Source organism: Heterocephalus glaber, unplaced genomic scaffold (assembly GCF_053883595.1).
Source record: "Heterocephalus glaber isolate CG9 unplaced genomic scaffold, H.glaber_assembly_v1.0 deba00000594, whole genome shotgun sequence".
NCBI classification, from domain to species: Eukaryota; Metazoa; Chordata; class Mammalia; order Rodentia; family Bathyergidae; genus Heterocephalus; species Heterocephalus glaber.
This window is the reverse complement of record NW_028258151.1, coordinates 20,612,799-20,637,054: the sequence shown is the minus strand read 5'-3', so window position 1 is coordinate 20,637,054 and position 24,256 is coordinate 20,612,799. Positions and strand designations below refer to the sequence as shown.

Sequence of the window (24,256 nt, the reverse complement as noted above, 5' to 3'; positions counted from 1 at the left end):
ATGCCCAATGAATTCATTCTGCTGGGCTTCCTGGGGTTGTGATCCTCATTGTCTTTTCCTAGGATATTGTGTAAAATATTTTTTGGAGTGCTGGTTTGGTATTCATGAAGTTCCTAAGGTGCTCTTTGTCATGAAAGTATCTTATTTCTCCATCAATTTTGAAAGATAGTTTTGCAAGGTGCATCAATCTGGGTTGGAGGCTGTTTTCCTTTAGAGCTTGGAATATGTCATTCCAAGCTCTTCTTGCCTTAAGGTTTTACATTGAGATGTCTGCTGTGATTCTGATGGGCTTTTCCTTTGTATGTGATTTATTTCTTTTCTCTTGCTGCATGTAGAACTTTGTTCTTCTGTTGTGTTTCTGGAATCTTAACAATTATATGCGTATGTGTAGATTTTTTTTGACCAAGGCTAGTTGGAATCCTATATGCCTCACTTATTGTTATGTCAATTTCTTTTCCCCCGCTTGGGAAGTTTTCTGCCATCCATTCTGTGAACAGTTTTTATATGTCATCTGCATTTTCTGCCATTTCTTCATTGACTCTGATCAGTCTTATGTTATTCTTCTTTGCATCATCTAGCAGCAGTTGGATTGATTTCTCATGGTCCCTTACAATTTTAAAGCAATTTTTCTTTTCCTGGTCACCAATTGCAATCTTATCTTCTATATCTGAAATTCTGTCATCACTTTGGCTTATTCTGCTGCATAGACTTTCAATGGAGTTTTTAATCTCCTGGAAGTCTGTTTGCATCTTTTTTATGGATTCCATTTATTTCCTATGTTGGGATTCCATCATGTTCCTCAGCTCCTCTCTAGATTTATTAATCATGTCTTGCACTATGAGCACAATCTCTGCTGTTATCTGAGAAATTATTTCTGATTTCATTTTTTCCAGATCCTCTTTTGTTACCATTTCAGGGAGTCCAGGTTGTTGAGTTTCAGAGTGTTCCATCTTGTTTCCCTTTGGGGTTGCTGTAGGTGATCTTGAAGTGTGGTTTTGAGGCTTGTTTGTGTCTCTTCTGATTCCGACAGGGCGGGGGGTGTGTTGCTGTCGCCCGTGTGCCTCACCTCCTCTGTGCTGGGAGTGGTGGCATGTCGACCCAGAAGGCTCCTCCTCTGCACTAGGAGCAGTGGCACGTTGGCCCAGAAGCCTCCTCCTCTGTGCTGGGAGCAGTGGCACGTTGGCCCAGAACCCTCCTCCTCTCCCCTGGGAGCAGTGGTAAGTTCTCCCTCTGCACAATTAATCTAGAAACTGCAGTATAGGCTACCTGGATAAAAGACAATGTCAGCTGTGTGCTGCAGATGCAGGCCACCCTTCTGGTGGGAGATGACTTGGTCAGTTTCTGGGCACCCTGTGCTGCAAATAACAATGTAGTCAAAGCAGCATTTGGTGGGAGGACCTGAAGCAAGGGGGGCATCTTTGTTTCATTTTAAATATCTGTAGCTGGGACCATGTCTCTTCCCCCTGATGGCTCTCTGAGGTCTGCTGGGGAGGTTCTGGGACAGATGGTGCTGGGCATGGGGACTGAGTAAGGGTCAGTTCTTGCTTGTCACTCTGTACTGCCAGCAAGGGGAGGTCCCTCCATCTGACAAATGGATATTAAATGGATATTAATTTTTCACAAATGCTTTTTTTATTCATCTTTTTTTTCTTTTGTTGCCAGTTCAGGAAGTCCAGGTGGTTGAGTATCAGAGTGTTCCATCTCGTTTCCCTTTGGGGTTGCTGTAGGTGATCTTGAAGTGTGGTTTTGAGGCTTGTTTATGTGTCTTCTCATTTTGATGGGGGAGGGGGGCAGTGGTACCGTGGCCCAGAAGCCTCCTCTTTTGTGCATTTAGTAGTGCTATGGCAGTCTGGAAGCCTCCTCCTCTGCACTGGGAGCTGTCTCTAGTATCTATATTTAATAGCAATGGTGAGATGAGCTATGTTTTTGATCCTGCTTTAAATTTTTCTCCACTGAAAATGTACTGGCTGTGCATTTGTCTTACATAATTTTTATTGAACTGAAGTATTAGTCTTCTGTATGTAATTTGCAAATAATTTGGTTTGCAAACAAGTGTTTGAGAAATTTTTTTTGTGAACTCTGCATCAGGTGACAAATATTTCTGCAGCCATCTTTTCCACAGAACACAAACGTGGCCATTTTTTCCAAAATCATAAAACAAATGAAGTTCATGAACAGTGGTATCACTGAATTTATTTCTAGGTCTTCAGTCAGCCCCTTTTTAATTCAAAAGTGTTGCTCAATTTGCATATTTGGTGTAATTTCTATTGTTGTTGACTTCTAGTTTTATTCCATTATCAGAAAACACAGGATATGCTTTCATTTTTAAAAAAATTTTTGGTAAGGCTTTGCAGGGCAATTCATGATCTAGAGTACATACTTTCACATACTGATGGAATGAATAGGTGTTCTGCAGGTGTTAAGATGGAATGTTCTGTGTCTGTTAAGTTCATTTGATCCATTACAGTTTAACTCTGATGTTTCTTTAAATTTTTTGGCTGGATAACTGGTGAGAGTAGATTGAAGTTATCCTCTATTACTTTATTGGAACCTATTTCACCCTTTTAGTCTAGTAGTTTATACGATTGGGTGCTCTGACATTAGAAGAATATAAATTTATAACTGTTGTAATTCTTGACTTAATATCTATTTTCTCAGAAATAGGTTGTTAAATGAGGAATATCTGTACTTAACTGTTTGGACATATAAGCAAAGCCCACTGCTCAGACTTATGAACTGCTGCTTAAACTTACAACTATCTTTTATTTTGTATAGTTCTGTACATCTTGTTTATAGAGCCTCAATGTCTTTTTTGTACAGTGTACCTCATTTATATAGTACTGTAATTTTTGTTCAATATACTGTACAGTACTTTTGTGTTGTTTTACATTACAGTACTGTATGAGTTATGCAAATAAAAGCAAAGTAATCAAGTTGCAGTTTTCTTTGCTTATTTCTTTGTTCTGAGTATTGTAATATACATGTTATATATGATTCCTCATTAAATGACCAATTCACTTAACATACTAGAGCTGAATTTGCTGTTAAATGAGGATTGTCTGGATAGCTGATTTTGTTTCCTTAGATTTCCATTCTTTAATTTTCCATTTTTAAATCCATTCAGACAGACCATATGTTTTAATTGAAAAATTTAGGTCATTTATAATTAAGGTTATTATTAATGGGTATTGATGTACTACTGTGATTTTATTAATTTTCCTCTGGTTTTGAAAATTCTTCATTCTTTTCTTCCTCTCTTATTCATCTTTGTGGTTTGGTGGTTTCCTGTATCAGTGTTTTATTATTTTCTATTTCTCTCTTAAGGGTATACTCTCTGAGTGGGATTTATACTTTCAAATGTTTTCATGATAATAGTTAACTCTTACTTTTTGTCATAGGATTCTGTGAAAAATCTTTTATAAGGCTCACCTACTGGTCATAAATTCTGTCCAGTTTTTACTTGTCTTAGAGGAATTTTATTTCTCTTCCATTTCTGAAGGGTAATCTTTCTGGTTATGGTATTACTAATTGATAATTTTGTTTCAGTACTGGTTATACTTCAATCCATTCCTTGCAAACCTGTAGGGTTTCACCTTTGAAACCTGTTAGTCTAATGAAGATATGCTTAAGTGTGACTTCCCACTTTTGCAGGTTTTAGAATTTTTTATCTCATACTTTTGATAGTTTGGCAATCATAAACTGAAATGAAGGTCTTTTCTATTTGGGGTCATATAACCTCCTGTATATGGGTGGCCATGCCTGCCCCAACATCAGTAAAGTTTTCCATTATTATTTCATTAAATAGGTTCTCTACACTATTAACTTTTTTTCATTTGCCTTCAGGTATTCTGAATATGTGGATATTTATTCACAGAAAAATTTCATGGACATTTTGTTAATGAGCTCTTCATTCCTTTTTTCTTTTGTTTGTATGGTTTTACTTGACTGAGATCAAAAGATTTGACTTCGAGTTCAAATATTTTTTCCATTTGATTTAATGTGCCAAGGCTTTTAGGTGTATTCTTTTTGAGACATGATCTTACTATGTAGCACAGTCTGGCCTTGAGCTCACTATATAGCCTAGATTGGCCTGGAACTTGCTGCAATCCTCCTGCTTCAGCATCCTGAGTGATGGGATTATAGGTGTATACCACCACACAAAACTCAACTCCATTTTTCAATTTATTGAACTCTTCATTTCTGTGATTTGTTTCAGGATTGCTTTACTCGATTTCTCATTCATATCCTGCATGTTTTCCAACCTTAAGTATCTTTATTATCCTGCATAGATATCATTGAACTTTTTTATCATCTTTCTTTAAAAATCTTATTAGGTACTTCATCATATCACTTTCTTATATTTTGTTACATAGTTATGTTCTTGAAGTGCTGCATTACCTTGTCTTTTAATATTTCTTGTGCTATGTTGAGATTTTTATATCTGGTAGTTTTGGTAACTCTACCACTTTCATGGGATGGCCTTTTTAGTAAGCAGCTTTTTACTGAAGATGTGTCCTGAGATGTTGGTTATGCAATGTTGGATTTATTTCCAACTGGGCACCACAGAATACTCTTCTTATGTCTTCATTGGCTGTGATTGACTTGAGGCACAGTGAATACCATGGTAGATTCTGGTAAACTCACTGAGACAAGAATGGGGCACTCTACAATTTAGGGAGGTTAGGGTTAGCATAGGGTACAGGGTGCTGTGTTGCTCCCCATAAAATGAGAGTAATGACCCCTGTTGTGTGATGGGTGTTCCCACAACATTGATGATAGCTGTGGCTATCCCAGGACTTCACTGGGGACAGTTCTTTGCACAACTTCTGATGCACCACAGGTAAAGGAACTGTTGGTAAACACAGCACCTCCATGTAATGTTCATGCCATCTTGACAGCTGTGCATGGTCACATATAGTGTGGCTATGAGGCAGGAGGAATCATGGTTTTCTTCTATATCAGTGGCAAACTCCTGGGAATTTGAATGCTGCTGGCACCAGGAAAACATCCTCTCTGCCCTGTTTGGGTGTATGTCGCCAAGGAAGAGGTGACAACTTCAGCCATATCATTGTTGAAGGTCCATTCAACATGTCTGGGAAGAAAATGCAGCACTGGGAGAAAATCCACCTGTGTATAGAGGAGTATAGGGGCACAGGAATCATATGGGCACTTTTCTTCAGTCCTGGCACTGGCCGAAGTACATAAATGACCAGTCACAAACTCGTTCTCATAGGGTAATACCCTGATTTTCTGGTACAGTAGATCAGTACCCTCCATGTAACATCTGTCCTCTAGTAAGCAGGCTTCCCAGTGGGCTTAGGTCACAATCTTTCTGAGGGACCAAGTTGGTTTCACAAGGCAGCTGCTCATCAGCCCTTTGGAGTAGAATGTGTGGGATGCCAGAGATAGAAATACACAGTTTTCTGACCCCTTAGAGCGGTCTAATTTCAGAAAATAGCTCACTTCTCAAGATTGGTTCTGGTTACAGTATCCTGTGTATTCACTAGGAGGTGATATGAGATCCTTTTCCAAAGCCAGGCTATTGTGCAGATTTCAGGTGACTTATCTAAGTGGGCTGTCAGTCTGACAAGATTGTGAAACTTTCCAGAAGCTAGGATTGCCAGCATCTACACTGATAGTTTGCTAGAACTCTTTTACCCTTACCCCTCACCTCTGAGTCATATGCTAGCTCTATTTTTAGGGTTTTTTTTTTTAAAGAAACCTCTATAGTTATTTCAATAGTGGCTATAATAATTTGCATTCCCAGCAACAGCATAGGAGGGTTCCTCCCTCCTATCCTCCTATATCCTCAATAGGAATTATTGTATTCCTATGATATTCATTCTGACTCTGGTGAGATGGAATCTTAGTATAGTTTTGATTTCCATTGCTCTAGTGGCTAAAGATATTGAATATTTTCATATGTTGGTGAAATGTACTACTTCTTTTGAGAAGTGTCTCTTCAATTAATTTGCCCATTTACTGATAGAGCTATTTGGTATTGATTTTTTTCTTTGGTGTTACTTTTTTAAAAATCTTTATACATTGTGAATATTAATAATTTGTGGGGGGCTGGGGATTTAACTCAGTGCCGCCACCTGCCTCGCAAGAGCAAAGTCCCAAGTTTGATCCCAGGTGCCAAAATAATAATTATTATTATTATTTGTGGGAAAAGTAGCTGGAAAGATTTTCTGTCATTCTGTACGCTGCCTCTTCATTTTTGGTTTTTCCTTTCCTGTGCATGAAGAAAATTTGAGGTAGTCCCATTTATTGATTCTTGGTATTAATTCTTGTGCTATTGGGAGTGCTATTCAGAAACTCTTTGCCTGTGCCCATGGCTTACATCTAGTATTTATATGTTATACTAGCAGTTTCAATGTTTAGATTGAAACTTACAGCCAGATCTTTGATGCATTTTAAATTGCTTTTTTTAAACAGGGTGAGAAACAGGATCTAGTTTCAATCTTCTGCATATGGATATCTAGTTTCTCATCACCATTTATTAAAAAGGATGTCTTTTCTCCAGTGAATCTTTTTTACAGTTTGTCAAGAATCAGACAGCTATAGTTGCATGGAATTATTTCAGTGTCCTCTACTGCTGTCCATTGATCTACATGTCTATTTTTATGTCAGTACTATGCCATTTTTCTTAAAGCTTAGTATCATAATTTGAAATCAGATCATGTGATGCCTCCAGCCTTGCTATTTCTGCTTAGGATTATTTTGGATATTCCTGGTCTTTTGTGTTTTCATATGAACTTTACAATTGTTTCTTCTAGTTCTATACAGAATGTCATTAAAAATTTGATGAAGACTGAGCTGAATTTATAATTGTTTTCAGTAATGTGGCCATTTTGACAATATTACTTCTGCTGATAAATGTACATGGGAGATTTTGCCATGTTCTAGTGTCTTCAGTTTTTCTTCAGTCTTCTATAATTTTCATGGTAGTGGTGTTTCACTTCTTTGGTTATATTCCTGAGTATTTTTTTAATGGTATTGTGAATTGAATTGTCTTACTGATTTCTCAGCTATTTCAGTATTGGTGAATAGAAAAGATATTGACTTCTAAAAATGATTTTGTATCCTACTTTGCTGAATTTATTAGCTTTGAATGTCTTTTGGTGAAATCTTAGAACATTCTAAGTACAGGGTATAGATAATTTGACTCTTTCCTTTCCTATTTGTATTTATTTTTTTTCTCTTGCCTATCTGCTCTGGCTAAAATTTCTAGTACAATATTGAATAGGAGTGGCAAGACAGAACACCCTTATCTCTGTCCTGATTTTAGAGAAAAACGTTTTCTGTACTTTCCTATTCAGTGTATGTGTGTGGGGGGTTCTCTTTGTTAAACTCATTTTGTTCATGTATTTTGTCTAAATACATTAAATTGTCTTTTCTTTAAAAACTCACCGTGCTCCCCTAAAACAATCATTGTAAAATTCTGCCTGATTTTGGAATTAGGTTGATACTGTCCTCATAGAATGAGATACAAAGTACTGCCACTACTATCTTTTGAAAGGGACTATGGCTAATTGGTAAAATTTCTCTCTCAAATGTTTGTGAGACTTCACCAATGAACTCACCTGGGCATAATGTTTTTTGTTTGATATATTTATTAATTGCTTCAATTTTCATGGTCATAGTCCAATTCAATTTCTCTATTTCTTTGGCTAATTTTGGCAGACTATTTTTTAAAGACATTAGTCCACTTCATCTAGGTTATCAATCTTGTTTAAATAGAACTGTTCATAGTCCAAACTTCTATTTCTTACATTAGTGATGCAAACTTTTTCACTTTACTTAGCCTGGTTATAGGGTTTCCAATGTTAGTATCAATTAGGGGTTGGGTTATTCTTAGGGTCAATATTTCTCTATTTCTTGGTTTCAATCTCATTGGCCGCTGCTGCAATTTTATGACTTCTTTGCTTTGCATTTACTCATTTTGTTTCCTGAGCTAAAAGAATAAATTTAGATATTTTCTTCTTTTTCATTCATGTATATATGTATATATATATGCTATAAATTTGCCTCTAATCACTCCTCACTGCATTACCTAAATTTTATCATTTTTGTTGTCATGTTTTATGTGTAATATTTCCATATTTCTTTGATCCACGTATTAAATATTGTAAGTAAAACTTCATGTGCTTTGGAATTTTTAAGTATTTTTGTCATTACAGATTAGTGTCATAGTACGAGAGCAGACACTGCATGTTTTCTGTTCTTTTAAATATGTTAAGGTATTTTAAGGCCTAAAATGTATTCTGTCTTGATTAAATCCATGTGAACTTGAGAGGAGCATGTATTCTGTAAGATGAAGAAAACTATACAAATCAATATAACCAGTTCCTTAATGATGGTGCTCATTTCAACAATATCCAAAAATTGTTTTCAGTGTGGATCTATTCATTTCTGACATAATCTCCAATTATAAGAGGATTCACCTATTTTTAAAGTTCAGATTTTTCATGTATATTTTGTTTGTACTCTTATAAATACCCAATGAAGTTATGACTTCTTCAAAAATAGATTTCACTAATAATTTAATTGCTTTAAAGTCTCCATGTGAAATTACTCATTTTCCCCATTGATTTTTTGAATTTATGTTTTCACAAAGTTGGTTTCTGATTTCCTTTATCCACTCTGACAGTTTTCTAATTAGTGTACTTAAACCATTAAAGCTCATAGTATTGATTTATTTGAAATACTGTTACAGCCTTCTCTTTGTTGTCTGTGTGATTTTTTTCTTTCACTATTTCTGTCTTTTTGGTTTCACACATGACATTCCATCTATTTGCTGTTTTAAAACTTCTAATGCAAAAAGTTTAATATGACATGTTTTCCTATTTGTTGATATCCTGGAGTTTTGTAGTGTAAATTGAGGAAAATATTCTTTGTGTGTATACTTAGACCTTTCTTACATGGCTGGCTGTTCTTCAACAGTAATCACTGAAGTGGCAGTAGGTATTCCTCTTCAGCAGAGCTCATATTATATTTGATGACTTTATTGGGCTCAGTCACCCAAGCAAGCACATGACAATGTTCTCCGTGTAACCTGACTTTAGCCAAGCAGGCATGAGTGTTCTCTGTGCAGCCTGCCTTTCTTTTCTCACCACTGAGGTGCTTCTGGGGATTTAAGTTTCAAGCCCAGTTCTTTATCTGCCACGCTTAAGCATGTCTTTAGCTTTCTTCCTGGAGCTGTTTCATATCACAGACAGGCACACAATTTTAACATCAGATATTCTGGTTTTTATCCAGTTGAAATTCATCTTTGTCATTTTTATCTGGAGGAAGCACAATTTTGGGCACAGCCACATAACTCCTTTTCTTTACCCATGTGCATCTTAGTATCAATGCTGGACTTCAAAATCTCTGTCTCTAGCACGTTCAATGATAGCATTGCAGGTCTTTGCTCAGCTTTCTTTGTAATGTCATCCTTATCCTCAGGAGGGCTATAGAATACTCCACCTCACCCCGTTTCACAAGAACTCTAAAATTAGCCTGTGCTTGGTAGTGTCCTCTGCCATGACTTTATTATATGTCAGGCAATACAAATGAATGCTTTCCTTAAATTCTTACAGATTTGTACTGTTGGGAATCCTGTGTCCCTTTGTGTTCTCCTTCTCTGAAGCACAGTTTTTGAAAGATGTGTTTCCATACAGAGTATTAGGTTTCTTATAATGTAGCCCCCTCTCTTGAGTAACCAAAGATAATAAAGCCTGCCTCTCTCCTACCTACCACCATCTTCAGAAATGTTTTTTTTTGTCAATGGAATTAGTTAGAAATATGGATTATACCACTCATGTGACAGGTGGCAGCTTCTTGGTGGATATCTTGTTTGCAGCCAGCTCAGTATTGGCGTATCATTTTGGCATTGTTTTACCAAGGCCATTCCATTACAGTTCCAGAACTATGCTGTATGATAAGACATTAGGAATATGGACCTTCAGATAGGTATAGTAGGCATTAGAAAGACAGGATACTCACCGCATGCCAATGAATATGAAAAACAAACTTCCATCTCTGAAGAGTGCCTCAGGAACAGGGAGGATGAGAGAGCATTCTGTAACCATGAATCCTGGAAAGACTGCTGGGCCATCACTTGCATAAGAGATGTGGTATTGCTGTTGGTGAAATATGTTTTCCACAACTCCTGTGTCTTGAAGTGTCTTTGGTCCTTTGTGATTTTAGCTCATCATTTATTATGATTTCATCTTCTTTCCTTTCTCAGCTTCATTATACTTATTTTTTTGTCTTTAATGTGGTTGTATATTTCATAGTAGCTATTTTCAATGCATCCAAGCCAACTTTTGGGGTATTTATGGTAAAGGGGATTGAACTCAGGACCTTGCACTTGCTGGGCAGGCACTGTTCCACTGAGCTACATACCCAGCCCCAAAGCCAACTTTCAAATAACATGTGGTCTAATTTCATTAGTTCACATGTGGTGTAACTTAATCCTATTCTTCCACATTTTCCCTTTTATCACTGCTGCCATTTCTTTCACTTATAAAAATATGTATAGATATATCATGTATATATGTGACATGTATACACAAACATCAAAACTAAATACATCATTGCTAGTATTGTTTTGGGCAAGTCCTTGTGGCTTACTTAGATCAATTAAAGGAAAAAACTCATCTTATATTTACTTTCTTTTTCTTTAGGTATATCTGTGTCTCTGACATACTATTTTCCTTCTGTCTAGAAAACTTTTAATATTTTTTGCAGGGAAGGTCTACTGGCAATAAATTCTCTCAAGTTTTATTCTCTGAGAAAGCATTTCTCCTTTGTGTGGAAGAATGATTACCCAAAGTAAAGAATGCTAGACTGGTAACTTGTTAGGATTTTTTGTTTTTTCACTCTACTTTTTTGCTCACATTGAACTGCAAATCTGGATGTGTAGTTCTTATATTTGCTTCTTTTAAATTCAAGAGTTCTTGCCCTTTAACTTCTTGTAGGAATTTTTATCTTTGAGTTCTGTAGTTCAAAAAGTATATGCCTAGTTGTAATTGATGTGTGAGGGGGAGTTGGTTAGTTGTTTTTCGTTTGTTTTCCATGTATCCTGCTCATTGTTCTACAAGCTTCCCGGACCTGTAGTTTGGTGTATGTCATTAGTCAGAGGAAATTCTCACCATTATTGTTTCAAATGTTTCTCTTGTACTTTCTTTACTTCTATGCCTAGCATTTTCATTACACATTACACCTTCTGTAGTTGTTCCATATCCCTTGAATACTTTCTGCATATTCTTACTTCTTCCAAGAGTTACTTCTATTTTTGCTGTATAATTTTGGATATTACTATTGAAGTATGATCAAGTTCACAGATTCTTTTCTTAGTTATGTTCAGTTTGCTAATAAGCCCATTAAGGACATTTTTCATTTCTGTTAATATTTCTAACATTTTTTTCCCAATGAATTCCATCGCTGTTTACATTATCCATGTTCCTAAATGCTGTCTTTATTCATGAGATTCCTTAGCACATTAACAATAGTTGTTTTAAATTCCCAGTCTAATTCCAACATTTTTGCCATCTCTGGTTCTGATGCTTGCTATCTTTTAAAAGTGTTTTCCCCTACTTGTATGCCTTGTGACTTTTTTTTTAATAACTGGACATAATGAAGTTGGTAAAGGGAACAGCTAATAAATGGATATTTGTAATAAAATGGTAAGTTGAGGGACTGAGAGGTCTTGTATAGTTTTATGTTGAGGTCTCACCTTACTAACTATAGGCCTCTTGATTACAAACTTACCATTCATTGGGGGTTTTCTCACCTCTTGTTTGGCACAGGGTGGACAGAGTGGGAGCTAGATAGTTCCATTCTTCGACATGGAAGGTTAGAGCTGGCCACAGTTGAATAGTTGCCTTGCCCCAGGTCATTTAGGCTCTGATGAAACTCCAGCAGATTTGGCTCTAGTTAACTAATTTCCACTGAAGGCAGGCCTTTTTATGATGAAAGTACTTTGATATATTCAAAATATTTTACCCTTTCCATGATGAAAGTTACAAGGGAATTTTTCTCATGTTTACCATGAAAACCTGGTCAAGCTCTTGAGGTGATAACTCATGAAAACTTGAACTCTCTTCCCCTCCAAATACACACAGAACTCCGTCTCCTTGGATTTTTGAATTTACAGACTTGTCCATGCCTGACTGCCAGCAATTTATAAACTGTGCTTCAGATTTTCTTACCCAGCACTGATTACAGCAGGTTTCAGCTCTAATATGTTGATTCTCTGTATCCACCTGTCTCTCTTCAGTTTTGAGAGTGGTGGTTTGCCCTCTAATCTCAGTTCTGCTACATATTTTAAAAGAGTTGATTTTTCAGTTTGTTCAACTTTTAACTTATTGTTAAGACACAGTAGTGCATTCTAAGCCTCTTACGTGTAGAAATGTAAGCATATATTTTAAGACATTTTCTGCATAGTTTAGATGGGAGTTACAACTAACATTATAAATTTATAAAACTCTAGTTTGGACTTCTACTAATATAGTTTCAATAACACACAAAAGTTAAAATCCCATAGACCTCCATTCTCTTATATGTGCCTGTAGTTTCAAAATGTATTTTATGTAAGATACATTTAAGTATCATTATCTAGATTTGTTTTATGCATTTTTACATCAGATAGGAATTGAATTATGAACTAAAAATAGAATAATGCTGAATTTTGTTTGTGTAGATACCTATTGTAGAATTTCATATTTTTATGTGCCGTCTCAAATTATTTTCTAGTGTCCTTTTATTTAATCATGAGTCTCTTTATCACATTTTGTGCAGAAAATCAACTAGTGATGAGCACTCTTGTCCTTTGTTCATTTGGAAAGGCTCTGAATTCTTCATTTTTGAAGAATAATTTTGCTAGATACAAAATTATTTGCTGTTAAACTGCTTTTTTCTCTCAACACTTAAAGCCATCACATTCCCTTCTGGCCTCCATACTTGCTGATGAGAAATGTTATTGTTATTGAAATCACTACATGATGAGTCATGTCTCTTGCTCCCTTCACAATTCTCTTTTAACGGTTTATGTTGAGTGACTTTTTATCCTTTGTGGAGTTTCTATAGGCTCATGGACATATAGATTCATGTGCTTCATCAAATTGGGGAAGTTGAAATATTCTTCCTGTGTTCTTGATGGTATACTATAGGGCTATCAGGTTTGGCTCATTTTTCTTCATTCTCTTCCCTCTGATGCTCAGAATTGATAATTTTACTCAAGCTTTCTTGAATTCACTGACTCACTCTTTTACCTAATCTGCTAATTTAACCTGCTAGTCTCTGGTTTATTGAGTTTCTTCATTTGTTATATTTTTGAGTTCCATAACTTTATTTTCTTTTAATTTTTTAAAATTTTTTTGGTATTGGGGATTGAACTCTGGACCTTGCACTTTCGAGGCAGGCGGCAGAACCACTGAGCTAAATCCCCAGCCCCAGAACTTTAAATTTTTTTGTGTAGTTTATGTATTTATTGACATTGTCTATTGTCCTGGTTTCCTTTAGTTCTCTGCTCATAATTTGTTTAGATCTCTGAGAATATTTTAGACTTGCAGTCTTTGTCCAATAAGCTCAGTGTGTTTCCTTAGATAGTTTCTTCTATAAATGGCCATATATTTTCTCATATTTCTGTTTAACACTAAATATTTTAAGAATATGTATGATAACTTTGGAAATCAGGACCTTTTTAAATCCCACAGTCTATAGCTGTTTGTTTAGTGACTTCTAAACTATTTTTTGTGAAGTGTGTATTGTCAGGGGTGGTCTTTGTAATTCCTTTTCCTTTAACCTATGTTCAGTTCATTATAACAGATACCCTTGAGTGCCACGAGTCAGAGAGAGATCATGAAAAGGAAACAAAAATTATTGCAGCTTTTGCAAATTAGCTCTGCTAGAGTATTCCTTCAACATTTAGCCAGGCTGTTTACAACCCTCTTAGCCTTCATTTACAGTTTGAGGTGAGCATAGAAATCATCCAGCAGTAAATTTAATGGTGTTCTGAGGGCTTTTCTTAGCATCCATCCAACCCTGTGCACATACATTGATTTACAGATTTCCTCAGGATACACAGAAGCTTTGCAATGCTCCATTTTCCCAGAGAAACTCTCAGTAGATGGTCGTCAAAGGTTTTCAGTAGCCTAACATGCCTCAACCTCGAATCTTTTCCTCTGGTTCCTGTTCTCCAGGTCATCGTGATTTGTTCAAGCGTCTTACCATGTTTGCAAGCAACATTCAAAATTTTCCTCCCTGAATCAGTTGTAAGTTAGGTGAAACAAAGGCGATCACTTTACATCAGTCCTTCAGGCAGCCCTCAATCAATATAGAAAAGACCCAATTCTTTTAAAGTAAGATTTCTGCTCCTTCTAAAACCAGGGACTAGTATACAACACTTGAAATACACTACAAGCTTCCATCTGCAAGATTGACCAAGCTGGGGGGGGGGGGTGCTGCTGAAAGGGCAAATAAAAATGCCACAACACTTTCCTACCATTTTGTTTGTTGTTGTCGTTGTTTTGAGACAGGATCTCGCTTTGTAGTTCAGATTGGCCTTGAACTCGAGGCTATCCTCATGCCTCAGCCTCCCAAATGCTGGGATTACAGGTGTGTGCCATAACACTTCATTTCCTACCATTTTTAAATTGTATTATAACTTTTTCACTTAATTGCTGTAAACCATCAACTGCTTTTCAGAGTTTTGACAAGGTTGATTCTGAGGTTCTGCCTCTTTAAAAATGTATCTGTGAAGGGAAGTGTCCTTGGAAATATTTTTGCAATGTTGCTCACCATAGTCAATTTTTCTGACAAAACATCTTAAGCTTTGTTGGACATTTTGCACCTACAGGCTTGCAATGATGGGCAGAGGGCTAGAATGTGGTCAGAATTCGGTTTTCTCCTTTCATAGTTCATAGTATTGCTTTCTAGTACTGCAGAATGCATGGGTCATGTATTGCTTTAAATGCAATTTTGTTTGGTTTTGTTTTAGGAAGGTATATGGGGAGATTTGAAGTCAGAGGGAGGGAAGCAGCATGCTATTGTTCTCCAACCTCCGTCAAAGTCTCTTTCAAATTTTGCATTTAAGAAAAATTTATTGCCCCCGTCAAATACCTCAGCGAGTTTTGTCAATTCTTTGGATTTGCCCTTTCATAACCTCTCCACAGACCTGTCTTGTAAATGTCACTATCATTTCTCTTCCTGGGTTGTTGCTCTTTCCTCTTCAATGGTCTCTCAACTTCCACAGTATCCCCAGAGGATTCTTTAAATATACAGTGTGTCTTGCTGCTTCCTTTCATAAATGCTTCAGCAGCTTCCTCTCACATTGTCTTGGGTCAGTTTCCATGGATGTAAAGCCTAACTCAGGAATGCTATGCCAGTCACCAAGAAAGAGCTCCAAGGTAGGCAGCTGGGTATCTCTGTAGAGAACATGCTTTACAGTTCTACCAGTGAAGAAGGAAACTGGTTATTTGTCACTACTGAATACTTCCCAAGGATTCATTTCCCATCCCTCTTGCCAAATGCACAATTAAGCAGCCCTGATATCAGGGTTGGTGCTCATTAGTGTATCTGGGAGGCATACATTGAGAAGCCTTCAGTGTGAAAGATGTGCATGCTGAAGGTGGTACGCAGGTGGGGCCCCACAATGCCTGTGTCCCTGAGAACAGGATCAATATTTTCTTACCTCCATGTTCCTAGTGCATGCCATTCGAGTAGGGAATCCAGGTTTACTAAACTGCCTGCCCAGGGATTCTATCTCTCCTACAGCCATTTAACATTAGCCATGCATCCTTCTCCTTCTTGGAACAGGCTATTTCCTAAGGATGATCCTCACTTGTACACGTTTTCTGATTACTGGAAATTTCTCAAGGATTGCCCAGTTTGATTCCTGGACCTAGTAGGTCCAGCAGCATTCAAATGAGGCCCACAAGGCACACTGAGCAGATGCTACTATATCTTTACATGAAATGGTGTTCATGATGAGGGGTTCTTTGCAGAGGTACCTCTGGGACCTCTTGCCCTCCTCTTGTTCACAGTCCTCCTACAGGCAGCAGGAATGGGGGAACCAGGCTGAGTTGATTACTTTTGACATCAGTTGTTAACATAATTTTGACGTTAAGTCTCCCCCCAGCTCTGGGGTGGCTCTGACTGTGTCCAGGCTCTGGCTTGAGAAGCCACGGGGAGCCTTTCAGTCCCAGATCTGGCCTGGCTGGAGGCAGCCTGGGAAGGGACCTGTGTTTCTCAAGCCTGCGCCCTCGGGGCCTGGGGGTGGGGCTCCAGCAGATGTCTGGATTTGGTAGCCAGGGCCTGGAGCCGGATGCTGAGACCGAGGCCTGCAACTCATTTCCCCATTAAACATTCTGAGAACATCTGCACCAGTTTCCAAGGCTTCTCCCTCACTAATTGCTTTGATTATTGTGTGAAGTTAAGAACTGGCACATTTCCGTGATGTTGTGATGAAGGTGAAAAGATCGCTCTTAATTAGATTAAAAACATTTTTTTCTTCCTGTGTAATTTTGCCTTGAAAATCAAGGCCACTTTTTTGTTTTCTTCATCCAAAGACCTCCAGAAACTTTCCTCCCCACCTCTCCAGAGGTTTCTGGGGAATGTCCTGTGAGCTCAACTCTTGGAGAAGATAGTGCTTAACCCAGATTCCATTGTATATTAAAGTTTCCCGGGGCTGCTCTTGTTGCCTGGAACCTTCCCCTGAAAGTGTCTTGGGAGACCTGGACAGTGACTTCCTGCAGCATGGAGACTCGGGTGGGTTGATTTTGTTTTGTGGGTAGCTGTGTTGCTCTCTTTCCATTTCCTGGGCTCACTCAGGGCTGACCCTGTCCTGCCTCTGTTGTCTGTCCTGCTCAGCATCTCCACTATTCAGACTCCACTGTTGGGCCCACAAAACTATTTCCACTGATTCCAGGATTTGTATATGCTGATATCCGTGTCTCCATTGTGAAGGGAAGCATTTGGAGGACAAGGGGACCCATAAATCGAAACTCAAGGATTGTACAGAGGCCAGCATCCTTACAGGGATTTCTCCGGATTCCACAGGTCTTCAACTCTTGTATCACTGTCATGTCCAATCTATTCTGGATCACCTTTGACTAAATGAGCCCCAACATGCTCCACAATTTGCTCCACACACCCTCTTACACAAGAGTGTGGAAAGGGGCTCCCTGAAGTTATGGGGATTTGCATTACAATAGTAGAAAGTCAAAAACCAGCCTTAGGGAGCCCCTTTCCCAGAGCTCCCTGGCTTTGCAGGGTTGGGGCTCAGGCCTCAGGCCAACTTCTTTCCCACCAGCCTTTTCCTCCCTGCCTTCTGCCCTGCAAAGCCCAGCAAGGACTATCTGGAGGAGTTTAGCTCTTTTGTAACCTTGACCTCCCCCTCCCAGCCACATCTTAAACACACGTGTCACCCTCAAGTTTGTCACACACATTCCTGAAGACTCTCTGGGTAACAAATGATGGAACCCCAACTCAAACTAGCTTAAGGACAAAAGGGACATTTTTTGGCTCACACATCTGGACCCAGCTGTTCCAGACACAGCTGGACCCCTGGGCTGTGATGATCTTGCTCTCCTCCCCCCTCCACCCGGTTCATTCTTTTGTTTTCTCTCTCACTTTCTCTATCCATTGGCCCCATGACATAGCTATATCCTTAGGCAACCACTTTCGAATAGACAAGATAGCCATTAATTAGCTTGTATACGCCAAAATCGGCAAACCAGCAAAAAAGGTCATCTCTTTTTCTCATAATTCCTGCCATAGTCTGAGCCAGGCTGTCGTTGACCCCAAACAGGATACAAACCATCCTCTGATGTGCAACTCTGCTTCTGGTGTCCAAGGTGGGAGCCACAACAACCCCTCTGAAGTTGGCCAGTGGGTACCTGCACCTTGAACCCTAGGCATAGAAAAGGAGGGAATCCCTTTAAAGAAGATTCAAGAAGCTGTTTCCAAAAGCCAGGCTTGGCTGCTGGGCAGGCAAAAACAACAGGTGTCCACTCAAGCAAGGTATTTTCCTAAGCGGAACTGGGTGCCAACTGTGAATATACATTTTCACTCCACTCCTCGCCTTGTTCCTGGCAGCTGTTGTGGGAATGGCTTTTACTCTTTCTGTCCGTGTCCCTTACTTCTCGCCTCTGAGAGGAGACACAGGTGGTGACGGGGCTGCTCTGGCTCAGGGTCTATGAGTTGGGCATGGCAGCTGGCACAGGCTGTGGGGCTTCAGCTCAGCAATGTCACGCAGGGCCTGGCTGCAGCTGTCCAGATGCCCTAGGGAACAGTTCTCTTCACAGTGCAGTATCCACAAGGCTCTGGTGAATCCACCAAGAGGGGGAGATTTCTTGAGAAAGCCAGAAAAGGGGCCACACCTTGGGGAGGAAAGGGGCAGCTTCTGTTTATCCAGAGGGATGAGCTGGCTCAGCAATCTTGCTTATGCCAGGCACAGGAGGGATGTGGGGGAGGCAGAATGCAAGGTTCCTGTGCTGAGGGCCAGGCACATATAAGCCCCACAGTCATCCAGAGGAGGCAGCAATCTTGGGAAGCTCGTGGGGGAAAAAGTCTTGGGTTACACCTGGGAGATTAAGCAGGATTTTAATTAGGAGGAGGGCAGAGGCTGAGCAGCTGGGTGAAGGTACCGAGAAGAGCACAGATGCCAACAACACTCAGCAGAGGGCAGCGGGCAGCAGGGGTGAGCTGGACCATTACCTGGCACTTGAATGCTGACCTGGTATAAGCAAGGAGGAGTAAGCGCTCAATGCAGAGAAAGTGAGGCCGCATGCTGTTGGAATGGAAATACTTGGAGAACTTCATGGCAGAAGAGTTCTGTAGAGTCTAGCCAAATGAACAACTTAAGGAAGAGGGAAGGGATGTGGGACACTCATACATTCTGTTAACTCCAGGATGACATGTAGCAGGGCCATGGGCCTGAGAGCAAGGCACAGATAAGAGAGACTTTCAAGAATTATTGTTTTCTGACTTATGAAAATAGCATTCAAAATTGAAAACACAAACATGATAAGGAAGGAAATAAAAATCACCCAAAGTCCCTTGACACAAGGACAAACACAATTAACATTTTGATCTGTTTCCTTCCAGTCTTTTTTCTGTGGTTATATTTTGTAAAATAAAATTCAAATAACCCTACTGAGCAGGTCTACTGGCTGGAAAGGAAGATGCTGTGCCGAGTCTGGTTCCGGTTCTCTTGAGACAGGGTGAGACTTGGCAGCTGGCGGCCCCAGCTGGGGCAGTCACCACGCCTGATGCTGCATTCGCCATCCCAGACCTCCCATTTTCCTAGAAAACAAAATTGTTTTGTTCTGCCCTGAAAACTTAGGCCCAAATTCTGGCCTTGAAAAGGCAAAGACAGCCAAGGAATGAAAGCATCAAAAACTGGGACTGCCTTAGAAAAGTGTGACTTCATTGTCACCAGGAAATAGTGCTTGTTCCCCAGGGCCAGGCACTCTGGCTGGTTCAGCAGAGAACACCTGGCACTGCTCCATTGCCCTCTGCAGGGTCTGGGTGTCCAGATGAGCTGCCTTGTCACATTCACCATGGATTCTGCTTGCTCTGCAGCTGGGCAATCTTTTCACATCATTGTGATAGACCAACACTGGGCTCCTCAGAAGTGGGAGTGGCCAGCAGGGCCTGTTAGTGTACAGCACTTGTCCCAAGTCCTTGACTAAAAGAAACAGCACCACCATATCTAGGAGGAGTTGAGTCCCTGCCCCCCACCCCTCCACAATCTTCTAGAATTCTGCACTGGCTGGGGCTCCAGGTCAAATTGAAGAGGAGGTGGCAGCCCTGGTCTTTTGTGTCCCTGTGGAGGAAGAAGCACACCCAACAGTCACCGACACACATGCCTGGCAGATAGCAGTCTCTCCTTTTGATTTGGAAAAACAACCCTGTGGAGCCCCTCTCACTTGCAGGGCCCCTTGTGCTGTTCCCAGGATTAAACCAAAGAGCACACATTCCTCTCTGGCAGGTGCAAGCCCCACCCGCTCTGAGCAGCCAACTGATGTGCACATTTTAATTTCCTAAAACACCAGCACAGGGCCTTTCTCAGGGGTCGAGTGGCTCAGCCTTGGCCCTCAGGCTTTGGAGATGGCACTTATCATCCTGGGTGTTTGTAAAGCAGGCCCCTCTTGCAGCCGCTCCTTCATTCTGTATACAAGTGATGCAGACATTGAAATATGTATTTGTGTTCTTTTTCTTATTTTCCAAAAGAACATTTGAATCCTGGATGAAGTTTTAGCTCTTTCACTTGACAACTGTATAATATAACCCAGGGTACTTGAATCTCAGCCCTGAGTCTCTAAAATGGGGGCGGTAAAATGCTCACACCAGGTTCCAGACCTGTGGGCCTCTGAATGTTGCACACATTCCTCAAGGCTTACCAGTCCTTGCCTGGTCTCTCCAAGGATGTCATGGGCACAGAGCCCTTCACTCAGAGCCCTTCTCCCGGCTGCAACTAAGTAATGTCTGTGCAGTTTCCTGCTGGAAGTCTGCCATTGGCCCCCATGGACCATGAGCTCCTGAGTTTATTTACATTTCCTTGATTGCTAGTCAGCCACAACACCTTTCCACATGCTCATCAGCCTTTTAGATTCCTCTTTTATGATGTGCTATTTTGTCTGTTGCTCATTCTTAATTAGGTCCCTTATATTTTTCTTATTGATTTGCAGGAGTTCTTTATATTTTGTGGGTATTTTTCTTTTGTAGTTGTCTTTTCACTCTTTAAAATGTAATTTGATGATTAGGTCTTGACTCTAATGTAATCAAATTAATCTTTTCCTTTATGGTTATTACTTTTGGATTTTAAAAAATTCTTCCTAATCCCAAGGTTATGAAGATATTCTATATTCAATTATATAAGTTTTATAGCTTTGCTTTTCATAACTAGGCCTTCAATCCCCTGGAATGCCAAGAATGAGTTTTTGGGGTATAATGTTAGGAAATTAAGGGTCCAATTTTAATGTTTTTCCCATGTGCATTTGCAATTGCTCCTGAGTATTTTATTGAAAAGTCCATCCTCTTTCAATGATATACAGGCAACCACTGATACACTGCAAGTGTCCATATGTGGGGACTATCTCCTGATGCTCAGTCATGTCCAACTGGCCTGTTAGTCTCTCCTTGCATCAGCACCACATTCCATGACCATTGCTTTGGAAGAAGTACTGATGTTTAGTAAAACAAGTTCTCCACTCTGTTCTTGAATAATACCAATTGTTGGCCTTTTACACTTCTAAATTTTATAATCAGCTTGCAAAGGTGCTCACAAACAAACTTTGGGAATTTTTTTTAAGATTTAAGGAGAACGTTTTCAGTATTGAGTCTTCTAGTCAGTGGAATGAAGGCATAGTTCTCTAATTATTTGTCTTCTTCAATGTCTCTGAGTGAAGTTTTTTTTATACTTTTCTTCATAGTTCTTACATATCTTTAAATACTTAAGATTCTTTTGTGTTCACCAGCTTCCCCTAACATTAGCATCTTACGTAACCTTGGTATATTGACCAAGACTAGGAAATTAACATTAATACAACTCTATCAAGCAACAGTTATTTCCTCAGTTTAACTACTAATGTCCTTTTTCTGATCCAGGATCCCATCCAGATCCACCATTACTTTTATGGTAGCAGATCTTAATCTTCTCTGACCTATGACAGCTTCTCAGTCTTATTTTTTATGAGGCTGACACTTTTGAAGAATGCTGGTCAGTTATCAGTGTTGCTCAGTTTGGGTTTGTCTAAATTTTCCCAGGATTATTCTAAGGTTATAGGTCCGGAGAAGACTGCCTCACAGGCAGGATGTTTTTCTCATTGTATCACATCCATGTGGTGAAGGTGGTGGGGGTCAGGTTCCTCCATTGTAACTGAGCTATTTTTCCCTTTCTGTAGTTTTAGTCATTAGAAGCAAATCATTTTAACTTCAGCCCATATTCAAGGGGTGGTGAGTTCAGCTCTGGCTCCTGCACGAGGGTATCAGAAAATATGTGAATGTGTTGAAACCACTGCACCAGTTAAAACATATTTTGGGGGAGTTACTCTGAAGTTCCTCCTTAAAGTTTCACCTACTAATTTCAATATTCATTCATAGATCTTTCCTGCAGCAGATACTACTATGGTGTATTTCTATTTTCTTCAGTCTTTCTACACTTGCTATTTGGAGTTCTTCAGTAAGGAAGATTTGCCTCTCTTTTCAATTATTTATCAATATGGACTAAGGAGTAGGTATTTTTGTTATAATCCAATACTACTGTTATTTTGTCGTTCAACTTATTCTAGCTTTGTCCACTGTTTTGCATGTGTCCTTTTGACATGCCCCATCTTTCTTTAATGTTTATTTTTGTGTTTCCTTCCTTTCTGGCACTAAACAATACTTCAGATCCATTTTATATTTTCCGGGTATTAGGCCTTAGAATCACCCATTCATCCAGAGTCTTGGTTCTTTATACTGGAGAACATAATAGTACTGATATTTAGTAACCATGAGGTGGGCACTTGTTAGGCTCATTGCTATGAGAGTGTCAGTTTCTAACTCATCTCAGTGTATAGAATTAGGAAATATATGGTGCGTGTGTGTATATATATAGTGTATATATATATTTTGTGTGTGTGTATATATATATATATATTGAGTATACAATGCTGTTCATATTTCTCTGTGTCTCTCAGTAAATGTTTGCAGCTAACCCTGAGTTTATAGCAATGTTTCTAACTATAGCATACATCGTTGCTCCCCCAGCCCCGGCTCTCACCTCCATTATCTAGTATATTTACTCATTTATATAACCTTGTTGTACAGGAAGTACCCTTGTATGAAACAAACTTACCTTAAAGTATATAGTGTTTATGTCAGTAACTTTTTTTGCCTTTAGCTACTCAGTGTCCGGTCAAAATATTGTTTGTGAAATCAACAGTAGGCCAGCTTTTTTTCCACCTGTCTTTTCAGGGCTATCTCATACATTTGTAACACAATTATATTCTACTCATCATGATCTGCTTTCCTCCTAGGAACCTCCAACTTTCTGGTTGATTCTTCATTCATATATAGGAAAATTCACTTGGAGAGTTACAGTACTGTGAGCTTTGACAATGCCTTAAGTCATGCATCCACCACCACAGTATCATACAGAAGAACTTCTTTTGAAGTACTCCTGCCCAAACCACTAGCATTAATTTATTTTTGGTCCTGTAGTTTCTACTTTTTCTAGAATGTCCTAGAAATTGAATCATATAACACATGCTTTTGCATCTTTCATTGCTTAGCAAGATGTACTTGAGTTTCATCCATGTTGTTACATAAATCATTTCTTTATATTGCTCAGTGGTATTCCACTGCATGGATCAAACAGATGCAACATGGTTTGTTTATCTGTTCGCCTATCAAAGGACATCTTGGTTGTTTCTAGTTTTCGGCAATTGTAAATGAAATTGTTACACATTCTTATATACATGTTTTTACAAACATAAATATTTAAATCGGGTAATGTCTGAGAAAGGGCTGAAGAAACTGCCAAAGTGTTTTCTAAAGTGGCTATGCCATTTTGTGTTCCCACCAACATGTGAGAGTTCCAGATGCTCTACATCCTGGTGATTGCTTTTTATTGTTAGGTTTTGATTTTTAAGAATTTTGCCATTCTTACAAGGGTATAGTGGTAACTCATTGTGGTTTTAACTTGTATTTCTCTAATGATTATTGTTGCTGGTTGAGCACCTTTTCATATGCTTATTTGTAATCCATTTTAAAAATTGGGCCGTTTGCTTTATTATTATAAAATTATAAGCATTCTTTACAGATCCTAGGCATAGTCATTGACATAAGTGAAGTGAAAATGTTTTCTCCAAATCTGTGGTTTGTCTTTTCATTCCACTGAAAGTCTGTCACAGAGAAAAAGTTTCTAATTGTGATAAAATACAATTCGTTGATCCTTTTTCTCTTCTGGTTGAGCAATTGCTACTGTATTTCAAATCTTTCTGCCAAATCCAAGGTCCCAGTGATTTTCTGTTTTCTTCAAAATATTGTATAGTTTTCCATTTTACTTGAGTTTTTTAGTAAGATTGTATATATTACCTTTTAAATTTTTATTTTGATTGTTGGCCATCTCTCAAATTAGACATCAATGTTAAATGTATTAAAATTTACACATACTTATGAATACACACACGCATTTATATAAGGAATAAATTGAAGGGATAGTGGTATTACTTAGGTGTGGGAAAATCTTCCTTTTTCATAAAGCAAAGATGTATCA

The 24,256-nt window shown here is 38.9% G+C and overlaps 1 protein-coding gene and 1 long non-coding RNA gene across 13 annotated transcripts in view; one reads left to right on the top strand and one right to left on the bottom strand.

The window, feature by feature from the left end:
• Nucleotides 1–24,256, top strand: part of Kcnq1 (potassium voltage-gated channel subfamily Q member 1) — a 360,400-nt gene that overhangs the window by 160,665 nt on the left and 175,479 nt on the right. The window lies entirely within an intron of this gene.
• LOC106009980 (uncharacterized) overlaps nt 1–24,256 on the bottom strand; it is an 81,274-nt gene that overhangs the window by 22,801 nt on the left and 34,217 nt on the right. The window contains exon 2 of the long non-coding RNA XR_001183924.3: nt 1–24,256. This exon is cut by the window's left edge and continues 22,801 nt beyond it. This is a non-coding gene — a long non-coding RNA (uncharacterized LOC106009980).